We start from the raw sequence: 14,085 nt of genomic DNA on the forward strand, positions 1-14,085 counted from the left end.
TAAATTTTTGCTACCTTTTGTCTTCCAAACAATGATGTTTGTCATTAGTATTAAACTATTGGACACAGAAAAGTTTCATGTAAAATTAGGTCGGACACCAGGCTACAAAGGTGATGAAAAACCTATGTGACCAAGTTCAGAGAGATTTCCTTGTTCCCCATTTTATTTTCCACTTAACTGTTTTGGAGTACATTATTTACTATCTAGATACTTCCGGTCTAGGTTGTTGCATAACAAAAAAACCCAACTTTTTTGTATTTTTTAATTATCTGAAAAGCCTACTAACTACCTTTCATTAAACATAGACTGAAAACCAATATAGTCAGCTGATCATTTCCATTCTTTCTAGGAATGATGTAATCAAAAGGAAAACTACAGATTAAATTTTTAAGCCAAGGAAATTTAAAAACTGATACCTGAAATGACCAATTTAGATGAGAGTTTGGTTTGATTTCAGTATATTTCATCTTATTGGTTATAATTCTTCATTGGTTATAATTTTATAAATGTCAATAGCATCCTAAATTGTATAATTAATTCCAATGTCATAGCCCCAGAATGGCCAAGCTTTTATTTCACATTGTTTGCAGCAGTGGCAGTAAGGTTGCTAGGTGATTAAATGAAGCCTTTATCAATAATCTATGGTTTGTGATTATCACTTTACAACAGATTTGCCTACTGTGCTATGTAGAACATGTTTTATTTTTTTTCTATTTTTCATTACAAATTGAATTTTAATTGCTTACTAAGGTTTCTTATCCACAGTAAATGATTATTGAGAAGGAAGACCAGGAGATGTGTGTACCTTTTGTTCTTCGATCAACTTTTAAACAGAAAGTGGTATTCCCACTGTTGATTACATCACCCGCCACATTTCTGTTGCTTCAGTTGCTTTACTGACATTTGCAACAATAAATCACAAAATCACAGAATATACTGAGTTGGAAAAAACCCCACAAGGATCATTGAGTTCAATTCTTGGCCTGGCTTGGGACCATCCCCAAAATTCACACCATGTGCATTGTCCACACACTTCCTGAACTCTGTCAAGCTCATGCTGTGACCACTTCCGTGGGGACCCTGTTCCAACTCCCACATACCCTCTGGGTGAGGAACCTTTTTCACCTAGACCTCCTCTGACAGAGCTTCAGGCCTCTCCCATGGCTTCTGTCCCTGTTCACCACAGAGAAGAAATCAGTGCCTGCCCTCCTCTTCCCTTCACAAGGAAATTGCACCTGCACTCCTCATACAGCTTCTCTTCAAGACCCTTCACCTTCATCTTTGTTGCCCTCCTTTGGATGCCATCTAAATGCTATCTTTCTTATGTTGTGGTACCCAAAACTGCACAGAGGATTCAAGGTTAGGTGAAATAAAGCAATAGATTTTCTATTTTTAATTAGAAATCATAGTCAATTGGTTGAAAACAGGAATGCTGGGTCTGGTAACAGTTATACATTCACAGAGGCTCTTTCCTGATCTTAGACCTGTTTAGTATGAACCCACATATTCTCTTCATAAAATAGATCTAACAGAAGTAAGTTGGTTTATGAGTCATATTTGAAAGTGTAGATCAGTTTTTAGGAAGAATATTGGACATACACCATACATGGTAACAAGAAAATGAGCAAAACCATGTGTCAACTGAAGCAAGACAGAAAATGTTTATTCAGGAGCAGAAGTAAATAATGCAATCGTGGGCTTCTATGAAGATTTTTGTGTATCCAATCTCTGTTCACACACATCATCTTCCTGCTCTGATTCACAAGTCCTCAGCTTTGTCTCAAAATTGCTTTTGAATTCTAGTCTGTATTTCTAAAGAACGCATGAGTATACCTGTTCCTGAGATGTATTTCTCAGATGAATGCCTCCCACTCTGTGTCCACCCGTATTTTCTTCACCCTGCAGCTGATTTCAAGCTTGTCTATAGTCTATATTGATAATTTTAATATTCTGGTTCTCTTTTGCTCTGTTTTATCCAGTAAGGTGACATAGGCTCCTAGACAAGTCTCATCATGTTGTCTATCTGTCAGTCCACTGCCTTCACAGCTTGGGCCTGTGTTAATTTCTACATTTCCAAAGGGTGCTCAACCATTGTCTGGGAAAAGGTGTATGCCAAGAACTGCATCCAGTAAACAGTTTTGTATTTTTCTGGAGAAAAAGGAAAATGATGTAAGTGTTTCCAGTTGAGCTGTGCTGGGTTAGCTGGTAGATCAGAATGTGGTCCCTCTCCGCTCTTACAACTACAGACATGATTTAAATGCCTGCTTTGCTAACAAACATCCCAAAGAATCTCTCCTACCCTTCCTGGACCTTCTAGGCACCAAAGGTTTTACACAGACATCAGATATCTTACTTTCATGCTTAAATATGTGTTACCCAGGAGGGAATACAGAAGTGGGAGACTTGATCTCATATTTGCTCATATAACTCTGCTTGACAGCATTTACATGAGTCCCATGGCTGTTTCAGCTGAGTAAGAAGATCCAGAGCAGTCCAGAATCTTTTCTCTGTTTCAGGGACAATGAGAGGCAGCTTTTTAGCTTTAGCAGAAGCCCATGATGCAGAACTAAAATTTCTTGTAATAAGTTGAAATTTTCCTAATAGTAAAGCAGATATTATGGCCTTTGATTGGCCAGTATTCTTTCTTTTCCCCAGGAAAATATAGATTTTTTTTTTTTTGGTTGGGAATTTTGCTTTACCTCCTAGCAAGTCCAAAATGTTGATTTACAGTACTTATGTAACAAGGTCTGAAACTATCAGTGAAATACACATTCGTCTATATGAGTGTGGTGTTCACTTTACAAACTATACTTCAATATGAGAGTCTTTTCCTTCTTAAAGAACATCAATAGCTAAACTCAAAGATTTATAAACACAATAAATTTTTCTCTTATAAAATATTTCATATAAAAAACCTTTTAAGTATTAGTTAAATTCTATTAGTATTTTCCTATGTAATTTTTTCAGTGTAAAAGATGGGAGGTGTATATGAGGAAACTATGTGTTAAACGGCCAGAGGGAGGAAAAAAATCTTTTAACTTTTTCATTAAGTAAAGTCTGCTAGAACAGAATCCTTGCTCTTTCAAAACATGCACTTTCTCAAGATTCAAGTCAATAAAACAAATGCCTTGGATTACATTTCAAGGAAAGGAAAGAGAAGACGTGGCAGCAGTGGATGAAGCTAACACTGTATTGCATCCTCATTTAAAGGAAATAAAGCTAAAAGTAACTCCTAAACAAAAATTGAACTAATCTGAGTTATAAGATGGGAAAGATATATACATTATGGACAAAATGTAAGAATAAGCAATTATCAATGGTCTTTGAAGAAAAAAACATGAAATCCAAAGATTTTTAAAAAATAATTCAGAATTTTAGACAACAAAATAATTTTTATTGACAGATGCTTTATTCATTGAAGTCAAAGTACCAAAACCAAACAAAATTGATACATGAAGAAGATTTGTGATTTTTTAGAATTAGAAATTTTTTACACCATAATATCTTTTTGCATGTTGCATATATATAATGTAGGAAAAAAAAAAAGAATGGTGATGTGCTTTGAGCTGGCTTGGGAGATGGTTGAAACCTTAGAAATATCTTAGTTCCTAATGGAAATCTACCAAAATGAACTCAAAGATCAGAAAAAAACCCTCATGTTTTTCTATTGGTTTTGTTTTTACTCTTCTTTAACAAGGGAAAGAACTAAGATAAAAAGGGTTATTGGTGCATCATGGCAACCACATACATAGACTAAATATCTGAATATATCTAAATATCTAATCTCTTTACCATCAACATAACTTTAGACACTCTGCATTTAAAGAGACAGATTCCTATTAGATGAAACACTATGATGACAAGATACTAGATCACATAAGAATAAAGTAATCTTTCATGTGCAGAGGCATAGACAAAAAATCTCAGAAGGATTTACTGGCAATTTTTCTCACCTAAATAAATTAAATTTACCCTTCTTTGTACCTGTAGAAAAAAAATAAGATTACACTTTTGAAAAAGTGCATGAATCAATGCTGGCTTTATATATCTGTATTCATATGTCTGAGTGTCTCTCTAGAATGATCATCATCAAAATCTTCTTGATATTTTTAAATTATTAACAATATTGTGATAAAAACTTATTATCAGTTGGGCAGAATAATTTCTTATTTGGCATTAATTTTATTTCTACTGCACAAGTTTCAAGCAGAAAAAATATTTTATTACTTCAGTGACCAACAACCCAACACAAATAACCAGCTTCAGCAATTCTAAGAATGAAAGCATCACAAACAAACTAGACAGTAAATTGCATCTTCTTGTCAAATCATTAGAAATAATAAAAGGATTTAGAGTTAACAGGAAGAAAGCAAGTGTGTATGTGTGTGTGGAGAATTTTGAGAAGCTGAAAGGGCACCTTGTGTACTTTTTCTCTCAGGACATTAGGAAGAACACTTATTTTTGTCTGTATGTAGACTGACAGTCCCAGTATTCTTTTTTTTCGGATATCCTGTATCTCGTATCACATATGAGGTTGGACGGTGTCTGAGTTATTTTTTTCTGGTCTTGAAAGGAAATCAGACAGAGTTCTGAGTTAATACTATGTCATTAATCACCTAGAGAGGGACCAGGAGCTGCTGGGTCCCAGTGTGGACAGAATGGCTGTGTAGAACAGTGCATTGGCTGACCACAGCCCTGGTCAATACACTAGGAGACTTCGAACTGTACAACTGCACAAAACTAATTTTAACAAGATGACCTTTAAGGTCCCCTCCAACCCATGCCACTCTATGACTCTATGATTCTATTATTCTATGATGATTCCATGATTCTATGTATCTATTTGCTAAGACTGCAAAAGCAATGGGAAGATAAAGTACCATACATATATGCCACAGTCTCCCTTCCTCCCCGTCTCATTCTCACTCACCTAGACATGCATAATACATGTGATTCTGGATAACCTAAGTCCTGTCAAAACAGACTGAGTACCTAGCCTTAATCATCTGAGTCACATTGTGTGAGAGGTGTCAGTAGAACACAATGGAAAAGCTCAATCTGTTTCATTCTCTACGAAAATAATTTCTTCCTGTTTCTGACTACCATTTCCAGGAAGTACTTTAATTATATTACATAGAAAACATTTTTTTCCTCAGTTTGATGTTTTTGGCTGGGCTATCATAATAATTACACAAAAGAGAACTTAAAAACTATCAAATAGCTCTTACTGTGTTAAAAACCATCAAATAGCTCTTACTGTGTAGATGTGGAGGATGGTGGGAGGGAAAGAAAGTAGGAAGAGAGAAGTCACAACAGAAATTCTCTCTCTCAAAATGGTAATTTTTTCTGAATCAAAATAAATTTTAACTGCTTTTAACTGATGCTTTGCAACTATATCCATTCCTCACTGTGAAAATGAGCAAAAGGAGCACAGCTGAATTATTTCACATACTAATTGGAAACGAAGAGGCCCCTTATGAGCTTGAGAGGTGATCAGTGACCCTTTCAATGACATCAGGAAATTGTACCTTATTGGAATAAAGGATTTGCCTTCAGAAAGCATGATCTGTTTCCAGCTCAGCTTCTCCCAAACTTTGTGAGTATTTTGAGATAAATTCTGCAGTTGTTATGTATACTCAAGAGTACCTCAGGTTGTGACTAATTAATCAATTTTTTCCCAGAATATTCGTGGAATAATCTGTTATGTAAGTGGAGCTTTTTCGGCATTCATTTAAAAATGAATAGTGATGCAACCTTCAAGTTTTGATTCATTTTACCTTAGTGGAGCTGGTACATGCTTACTCATTGAATAAGCTGTGCATGGACAGTGAGATCTGTTCCCTGTCAGCCTCAGCTACAGCATGTGATTTTCTGTAACCCTAAAGATTCTGGTACAGAAGGTACCACTTTATGTGCAAAGGGTGATGTCTTTTTCACATGTCTAATCTTTGCCTGACTCATAGAGTTATGAGTGTTTCAACTATTTAAAGGCGTTATATGTGCATTTAAGGTTACACCATATGTTTAAATCTCATGGTTTAATTTTTTTGTTGTTGCTGTTGAGTCAGGATGAATTGTTGTCTCTGCAGCATTCTGTGACATTACCACAGCCAATAATGTTGTATCTTGTAGGGTCTTCATGTCAACATTTCTATGAAATATTATTAAACTATGTGCTTCAGCCTAACTTCCTTTGCTTCATGTTAGTGGGTTTTTTGTTTGTTTGTTTTTTTGTTTTGTTGTTGTTGTTTTAAGTATTGCACAATCTCAAAGTGTAGGCATTAAGAGAAGTAGTAATACTTCATGAGCTGAGACATTGTCAATAACAGAGTTGGGGAAAAGCTACGGGCAAAGACTAAAAATTCTATCCAACCCTTACTTCTATAAATAAAGATATTCCCTCATTCACTTAGAACTGTGCCTGAACACTGACCAGGCAAAAGATGAATGTATTAAACACTCTGTGTTGGAAATAAGGGGATGAGATTGCAATTATGGATTCTATGTGGCAATGATGAACCTCAGAAGAGCACACCTATTTCTCCCAGTGATGAAAATTTTGATGTAAAAGTCACTTCAAATATTATGAGTGCTTTACAGCAGCAAAGCAATGCTATATCTGTGAAGTGCAATCTCTAAAAAGCTTTTTATATTTGGATCACCAGGGTATTATGTGTTGGTTTGAGAGACAGTACATCTTTCTTAGGAAACACTTGGGTTAGTCTCAGTGTCTGCTTTGAGCATTAGGACCTGAGATATCATGTTTTACAAGCAGAGATGTCTGTTAGATAGCTTACGAGTGCATTTATATAGACTGCGTAACCAAAATATAGATGGCTAACGGGTACAAAACCTGATTAAGTTTGACAACAGCTAGAAATGTGGACTCCCCAAGGAACTTTGTCATTTTTGAGCATTAAGAGCAGTCTGACTTCAGGAAAACTGCATTTTGCATGTGTACTATAGAATAAAAATCAGCTTTTACAGAGAGCTTTCTGCCCATGAGAGTTGCAGGACTGATGCTGGCATTTCTCTTTTGCTGGGCTTTGTTCCCATTCTGAGGCTTTGGGCAGCCTCATGATAGGGCTGGCAAAGCACACAAATAAAGCAGCAACAGCAACCAGATAGGAGGGAACAATACACTCCATAAGGTATCTTTGACAATGAATTTTAGTGCTACCATCAGTGACTAAACATTCTTCACAATGCAATAGGAAAGATATAGCAAGTGGCTTTCAAATATGTGGGTTGCTTAAAATAAGATATTCTATAGAAACAGTGTCTAAAAGGAGATTTTTTTTTTCCTTATGTTAGAATTTTCATTTTGTTTCAGCACTATCAAAATCAAGTAATTTTGACTGGGGAATTATTTTTCATTAGGTTTCAAATATTTCTTTCCAAATAAACTGTTCTCATTCTGTTTGTACAACCAAACATTCTTCATAAACCGTTCATTTAAATACACACTACATTACTGTATTTTATTTATTGATTCATAGGTGTTCTTCTTTTTGGAGAAGTTGTTTTTTATATGCATTCACACCAACCCTCACTCCTACCCTCACCTTTTTTTTTCCCCTGGGGGAAATATAGATTTTGATTTTTTTAAAAAAATCTGATCCAGAATTAATAAAAAATATCAGTATGAACTTCCTGTACAACAGACGTTATATTTTCTAGTTAATCCATTCTATGTGCATTTTAAAAATTCCTTGTGTTGTAAGATTGTACCAGGAAATGAGACAATCTGTTTCATATTATGGATAGTTATGCCTGAAATTTACAGCAATTTGGGAACAAACACATCTGTTTTGTGGTTATTTTACTCTTTGATTTTGTTTTTATTTTATTATAATGAATCATTTCTCTATCTTCATGGATGCAATATCATAAGATAAATATTTTAATATTTATTCAGAAGATCTTGGTGTCACAGAATGCAAAATATTGTGTTAAAAGCCAAAACTTTTAGTGTTTCCTAATTTTAATAGACAAACTTGTTTCTTTCCCTATTTTACCCATTATATGAATAATTTCATGTGAAAGATACACTTGCTACTTTATTTGAAGATAGAGAAAAAGTAAACCAAGGTTGAAACTTATTTGCCAGAATATTGTTGATCTCAGCTTCAGTTGGTATGCTGTGTAACAAGATTTTTTTTAACGATATACAGATGTGTAATTGCAAACTGCTCTGCTCACATCTTAGTTTTTTATATTGGAAATGATTAACTGAAATAATGAAAAACGCTAGCACCTAATAGAAATATGTTTCTTGGATTTGATGTCTCCTCTCTTTCAGGAGACATTACTGCAGAGGAGATGTCTTGTTTTGGTAACCCTAAGGAGAATGTATTTACATATATAGGAGAGATTTATAATGGTTATATCTTCCAAAATAAATCCAGCTTCTGCAATGCAAAAATGTGCAAAAATCTGATCCACGAGTCCTGTCTTTCTGGTGATTAGCCATCCAATCAACTGAGGTCATCATGATGATTAACTTCACTGTTGTTTTATAATGCCCTAAAACCTGAACTCATCCTCTGTATCAGAATTCAGTTTTAGCTGTTACTTAATATAGCAAGGAAGCTTTCTTTTGAAGATCATAAACATCCCTTTGGGTGAGCTTAAAGAAAACTGAAGATTAAATAACTCATTATGGAAATAATTAGTCTGTTAAAAATAAAGGAAGCACTAGTCTTTGATTTTGTGAACTTAATAGTATTCCATGTAATAAACTACATTAAAATGTTCAAATTATAAAAAATAAAGCAAATTAATAATCTTTAAAATGTCTGGTCAGCTTCCCCAGAAAATTTAAGATCTACTGATTTCAAGTCAGCTCAGAGTGGTCAGGAGCCTCTCGTAAATTTTAACAGCCTTCTAAAATTACATCTGAATTCGTGAACCAAGTGATCCTCTAAGAGTGGAAAGTATTTTTGTTTAACTCTGCTCTACATAATTTCTGAAGTGATGGTAGTCTGTATAAATCAGTTCACCATGACAGTATTCAGAAGGTTGATGCCACTGATTAACAGTGTATGCAGGAGACGAGGAGAGTCTTTATATCCTCTAGTTTCTGATTTTTACTGTCTATTAATCTCCATCATCACTCAGGAGAGAATCCCTTATGTGTTCTGAGGGCTTCCAATCACCTTGCAACAGCTACTGTAGACTCCTGGCAGATGAGGGGATTTGCCATAAGCTGATACAAACATACACAGAGAAAAAGTGTCCTATGCCTCGAATTTCTCTTTCCATTTCGAATTATAACTTGTTTAAGCCTAAGACTTGTTCAACTTCAATATTGAATTTTTTTCTTGATCTTGCAGGGAGTAGAGGGGCAGATGCTGATCTCTTCTCTGAGCTGACCAGTGACGGGTCTTGAGAAAACAGGATGGAACTGGGTCAGGGAATGTTTGGATTGGATATCAGGAAAGGTTTTTCACCCAGAGGGTAGTTGAGCAGTGAACAGGCTCCTCAGGGAAGTGGTCAAGCACCAGCCTGACAGAATTCAAGAGCAATGCTCCATGATATGACTCTTGGGCTGTCCTGTGCAGGGTCAGGAGTCAGACTCAATAACCTGAATGGAGGTTATTAACCTAAGCACATTCTATGTGCTAGTTCTTGATTCTATGAAAATTCAATAAATAAGAAAAAATCTTAAGACAAGGGGCTAATGAATCTAAAACAAATAAGAAAATTTCTTAGGCACCAGACAGAAGACAAATGCTTTAGAGCCTGAAATATATTAAAAAAGAAAAAAAGACCCCCAGAACTTTAAACTAAAGAAGGAACATGTCATGATGCAGTTTCTATTAATATAATTTTTATCACAGATATCAAGTATATTTTCACTTGATATATTTCACTGTATCAAGCTTATTTTAGTCATGGTTAATTGAACTGGTTAAGAGAACTTTATTATGTTGTAAACCATCTAGAGGCAAAGCAGATTGTCCTTTTTTTTTTTCCTCTAGACAATTTTGAATGCAAGAACAGGGCCAGAAACTCCACTGCATTACTCAACATTGTTATACTCAGTGTCCTAGAGTTTTGCTACTTTTCCTACACTGATCTAACTTACAGATTGACATAAAGACCTCAGAGTTGCATGCTGTTGTAATGACATTGAAGTGAGACATCCACACATCCAAAGAGGGTGAGTGGCTGAGCGGAAAAGCAGCCCTCAAGGACAGGGGACTTTTCCACACACAGTTTTTTTTCTCACACAGCTCTGGTTTAAGGCCACACAGCTGCACCAAAAGCTGAGCCCAGGTAGCCAAATCTGGGCAAGATGGGAATATATATGACATTACAATCAGAGCCATGACAATTTGTGACCATGCAATTGGTAATTCATATTTCATTGGAGGGCAAAATCAGCTCTCCAAAGAGGTCACAATTAAGCTCAACAATAAGCTCATCCAAGAGCAGATTCTCAGTTGAGGATTTTCCCTAGTCTGGGGCAGTTCTGCAAGGCAATAGACATTTGCCACAGCAGAATGACACTTGTCATCCTAGAGGATAACATAGTAAAGGACAACTCTCACATACCTTTTGCTGTTTCACCTACCAATCTGATAATCACCAGCATAGACACTGCTACAAAATCTCACTTCTCTTTTCACAGAAGATTTGGAAGCATCATGTGTCTATTTAAGGATTTGTGCAAACTGTCTACAGTTGTGTCCCCAGTGACAACGTCCAGCTATAGCTTCAGCAATCAGAGCTTTTACAGAATATAACACAGTGTTTATGAGACCAAACTTTTAACCACTGTAGGAAACTCATATTACTTTTAAAATATTTTCTGCTTTTTATCTATAACCTAACCATATGACTTTGAAGTTTCTACTTCACTAACAGTCTTAATTAATTGGTTGTATTGAAACTTTTTTTTAACTGGATTTACCTTGGAGAGAATTTGAAGTGTATTTTGATTCTTTCTGCTACATTAGCTCATGTATAAAGATAAGTAAAATAAATTTAAGATAGCTAGGACTCTATCCAGTTATTCAAGCACTGCACTTATATAATGTAACATGACTGTGGACAGAGATGGCTAATGCAGTTAAATACAAAATTAAATCTCTGTCAGGCGAATTCTCCACCATTAAGACCCATATTAAAATCAGAGATAATTGCTGGATATTCTTGCTGATATTCAGAGATTAAAGTGGAACTTTTCAAGTGCTATTGACACTAGAAATGCTTATTCAAATACTTAAATCTATGAGGTTTTGGCACTTAAAATCTAGTACATGTTTTATATCTCCAAACTTGTAATAGTTCTTCATCAGTTTAAGCCACTAAATCTTGCTTATTGGTCAATCAGAAAAAAGCCTCACAAAAATAAGATATGGAATTATGATTCCATTGAAGATAAGACAGATCTATCACTTCTACCTAATTTTCTGTGCCAGACCAGTGGTCATATCTTATACACAGTGGAAGAGGGGCTCCATAAGGCTTTCTCTAGGACAAAGTGACATAGGTATCACTTTGAGAAAGGTTTAGATTTAGAGCATGAGATCTAAGACTTGGTAGTAAAACAAAGTCTCAAGAACTTCCTGCTGATGGGATTGGTGCATAAGCAGCAGACACTGCTTGCCACAGTCTGCATTCTTTGAGAGCTCATAGACTACACACTGAATGCCCAAGAGTGAGACCACAAGTTAATCATGGGTGCAGAATTCAAAGCTGTTAAGCAAGCAGACAAATAAACCCACTTTTAAATTCTCTGAGACAAATGATGTCACTAGCCTTTCTGATTGACAAAAGCTTCATTTTTTGCTTAGGTGGAGTAAGAAGATACGAATAATGCAGTTATGTTCTCTTTCTATCTTCTTTTTTCTTCTTGATTTCCTTTTTTTTTTTATCCTACATTTCCAAAATGAAAATGTTTTTTTTTCATTTTACCCAAAAATTTTCAGTGTTAGCAGTAGTCTAAACTATCCTTACGTCTTCCAGTGCCTGGAAGATTTTGGAAGGAAAAAATAGGTCTATATACTTCAAATTTTGTTGTGCATTCAGAGTTTCCAGAGAAGATCCAGGAATGTCTCAGTGGTTCCAGCCTGAGAGGAGAGGCTCAGCTTTTAGCACTACTATACAGTTTTGCAGACGGAATAACTGATTTTAACAGTGAATACAATGCTTACTGTCTTCAAAGTGCCTGATATTGGTTGGGATCAGTTCTGCATGCCTCTTCCAGGAAGAATCCTTTCACTACTTTATGAAGTACTTTTGTGGCAAACTGGATAAAACACAGTATCATAATCTGCAGTGTTTGCTATAAAATTCTTTCTATTTGATCCTGTTAGATTATATGATGCTATCTCAAATTTTGACATTATTCTGAAAATTCTATATTCTTGTCATAAATTAGATATCAATAACAATTTATTTACAGCATTTAGAGACTCTCTGTTAAATGTGGTGCCATCTTAGAGAGAATAAGAGGATTTAGGGCTCAGTGTTTCTCATAATTAATTTATATTCCTTTACTGATTGGGATGTAGTAACAATCCCCAAAAAGATGCTGTGTATTCCACAGAGATACTGTAGAAGAGTTATACACAAATGAAACAAGATGAGCTTGTAATGGATTGCATCACTACCAGACTGGTTTTATGGCATTATATGTATTTGACTTTGCCATTACAGTAACATTTATCCACACTTTTCCTAGGGGCTTGCCTGAGCTATGCAAAAATAGTATTTATTCAAGCTATTGGAAAGGGAACTTTTTCTCTCTGAACAAGTGCTGTTTGCTCTCTGATTTTCAAATATTTACTCCATTGCAGTTTTTCTTAGATGATTTCCTGTGGTACATTGGGTCAAGTCTGTATGTAACTATTTGCTGACACATCCAACAATTTGCATAGGTCAGTAGCATCAGGGAAAATATTTTGCCCTTCAAATTTACTTTTATTTGTTTTTGCTACAGCTTGTTCAGCAAATAGAAGACAATGTTGGAAGACTCCCAAAGAGCTTAAGAGTAAAACATCAAACTTGCTACCAGAAATTTTACAGTCTGCCATTTTAGAAAGTTAATAGATTAGAAGGGTTGATAGTTTAAAATATTTTACTTTGTACCGCAGAATGATTCCCTGTCATTCATAAACTCTCTGACAAGTAAACCACAGACATGTCCAGAAGGCAATATGTTGCTTAATATCTAAGAGTGGAATAACGAAATTAAATGTAGATGGTGGTATGAGAAAGGATAAATAACCTCATCTCTTCAAAGGTGAATTCTTTCTCTAATGAATTCAAACTCTTCCAAAGCATAAAAATAAAAATAAAAATGTGATCCTGATGAAAATTTATTTAGTTTTTCAATAACCTATTAACCAACTGTCTAAAGAAAGGCAATGAACAAATGAAATTATTACTGTTTGAGATTAGTACACAGTCATGTGTACAAAATGGATAGTGAGAAACAAAAGGGGAATAAATCAATTTTCATCAGTACAAAAAGTTAGAAGTAGGGTGTCTCAGACTTCCATATATATTCAATGTTTTGCTTATTAATGTATTAATGCATTAGAAAGAAAGCTAAACAGGAAGAAAACAACGGCACTGAAATAAAAAAGCTAATGAAGTTTACAAAAAATAAATTAAATTCAGCTGAACTGAAAGCTTTATGAAGTTCAGTGTTGAAGAATTGAAAGAAAATTGTATCTACTTGTATACCATAAGGGATTTTATGTTTAACATATCAGTCCTGGAAAATAATCACAGTGAGCTCTGTGCAGTTGCAGGTGGAAAGGACAAGTGGATTTACAACAACTGAAAAATGAGACAGAAAATAGATAGAAAAAGTCTCCTGCACAGCCAATGCCATAGCCTATCTGAAATACTCCACCCAGAAAGAGATAACCCCACATCAAAAAGGAGGCAGAGAACCAGTGATTACAGCATTTCTGTTGTTGGGACCTCTGAAGAAAGACTGAAAGATGAAACTATGAAAAAAAAAGGTGACAGAAAAAGGTTTATAAAACTACAAGTGTTGTAGAGATGAGGGACAATTTTCTGATCTTGTAGTTTTATGTTCCAGAAACAAGGGTCAAAGGATCA

At 35.1% G+C, this 14,085-nt stretch overlaps 1 protein-coding gene across 1 annotated transcript in view; it reads right to left on the minus strand.

Moving 5' to 3' along the window:
• The window catches only part of NALF1 (NALCN channel auxiliary factor 1), a 465,536-nt gene that overhangs the window by 13,388 nt on the left and 438,063 nt on the right, over nucleotides 1–14,085 (minus strand). The gene's annotated exons all lie outside the window — the stretch shown is intronic.

Source organism: Catharus ustulatus, chromosome 2 (genome assembly GCF_009819885.2).
Source record: "Catharus ustulatus isolate bCatUst1 chromosome 2, bCatUst1.pri.v2, whole genome shotgun sequence".
In the NCBI taxonomy this organism is placed as follows: Eukaryota; Metazoa; Chordata; class Aves; order Passeriformes; family Turdidae; genus Catharus; species Catharus ustulatus.